The sequence below is a fragment of the Chlorocebus sabaeus genome, chromosome 25, assembly GCF_047675955.1.
Source record: "Chlorocebus sabaeus isolate Y175 chromosome 25, mChlSab1.0.hap1, whole genome shotgun sequence".
In the NCBI taxonomy this organism is placed as follows: Eukaryota; Metazoa; Chordata; class Mammalia; order Primates; family Cercopithecidae; genus Chlorocebus; species Chlorocebus sabaeus.
The window spans coordinates 2,777,874-2,779,689 of NC_132928.1; the positions used below are offsets into that span (position 1 = coordinate 2,777,874).

The window sequence follows — 1,816 nt, forward strand, 5'->3', positions numbered from 1 at the left end:
CACCAAGGAGCTTGCTTTTCTGAGAATGTGCCACATTCTCTATTATGCACGTTTGTTGGGTCCCCACCCAGCATTCTTTCCTCTCCTAACAAACAATGCTCAACTTTTTCTCCTGGCATCATACACACACACACCATGAGCTTCAGGGACACTGATATCACTCCCAGCTCCTGCTCCAGGGTGGCAAGGAAGGAAGAAAGGAAGGAAGGGAGGGAGGGAAGGGTCCATTACAAACTCCATGCCTCAGGTAAACCACCAATCAGGGCAGATATGTGACTTCATTTGACCCAGTCAGTGTGGCTCTCAGGGATCTTCCTGGAACTATGGGGAGAGTGCTCTGTCTTCCTTTGACCTGTGCAGCAGATGGATTTTCTTCTGAAACAGCGGCAGCCAATTTGCCTCAGTGAGGAAAGCTGAGGATGACACTGACACACAGAGGAAGGCCAAGCCCAGAAAATCATAAAATAGGTCTGAAGTCCTGATCAAGCCATGCCTGAAACCTGCCTGATTCCTCTGGAAACATGGTTCTCAATTTGGGGGTGGGGGTAGGTAGATAGTACCTACCCCCTACATTTTGGAAATGTAAGGGGTTCTTTTCTTTGTCAGGTTGACTGGGAATGTTACTGCCATTTAGTCTACAGTCAGGAATGTTAGATGTTCTACAATGTGTGGATTATCCCCCATGGCAAAGAACTGTCCACAGTCCTGCAAGACTTGTGTATGTCTTACCCGACATCAATGTTGGTGCACACACTGCAGCAGGAACTGGAATCAAAGTCTGGTAGGCAGAATCATGGCTCCCAGAGACGTCCACGTTCTCACCCAGAATCTGTGAATGGTACCTTACCATGGCAATGGGGACTTTGCGCAGATGTGACTAAGGATCTTGAGATGCAGACATTGTCCTGGATTATCCGCTTGGGCCTGATGTAATCACAGCACTCCTCAAAGAAGGGACACAGGAGAAGTCAGAGTCAGAGGAGAAAGTGATATGGTGACAGCAACAGAGATTGGAGTGATGTAATTTGAAGATGGAGGAAGGGGACACAAGCCAAGAAACGCAGGCGGCCACTAGAAGTTGAACAAGGTAAGAAATGGGCCTCTCTCCTCAGAGCCTCCATGAGGAACCAGCCTTGGTGACACCTTGACTTTAGCACAGAAACTGGATTTGGACTTCTGACCTCTAGAACTGTCTGGGAATAAATCTGTGTTGTTTTAAGCCACTAAACTTGTAATTTGTTTTAGCAACCACAGAAAACTAATACAAAGTTATGCCTGAAAGGACTCAAGGCAGCCGGTTTTGTTTTGTTTTAATGGGAGACGTGTTTATGGGGATGGTTTCCCACTCATCTTGAGGCAGAGTGCGTCCAGTGTTGCTTCCTCCTGAAGGATCAGGCTTCTGGAAGTCTTGCTTCTCCTCCTATGGGCTGGCGGAGGACAGTGGAGAAGCCAACACACAAAACTACTGTTTGTACATGGCTAACAAGTGTGGTGATTTTATAGCATCCTGGGCATTTCACATCATGGAGTGGGAACTGGGGCTCCACACCAGGCACTTCATTTGTTTCCTCTTCTCTTCTGGAAAGGGATGCAGGAGATCTTTTGCAAGGGGCATGTTTTTGTGGGTGGGTCATCACCGCCAGAAAGGCAGCTGATCCATTTGATTGCTATAATTAACTGAGGCTAGCCCCTGGCTCTGTTTTACATATAGACCCAGAGTGCTTTTTTCACAAATATAGACCATGTTTTCCATGGAAGATGGGGCTTTGCTTTATTCCAAATTTTACCAAGAGTCATTCCCATTCCATCAGAAAAT

The 1,816-nt window shown here is 46.9% G+C and overlaps 1 pseudogene; it reads right to left on the reverse strand.

Annotated features, from left to right (window-relative positions):
• Window positions 1–1,346: 1,346 nt before the first annotated feature.
• Window positions 1,347–1,615, reverse strand: LOC119619709 (small ribosomal subunit protein eS27-like; annotated as a pseudogene).
• Between the last annotated feature and the right edge of the window lie 201 nt (window positions 1,616–1,816).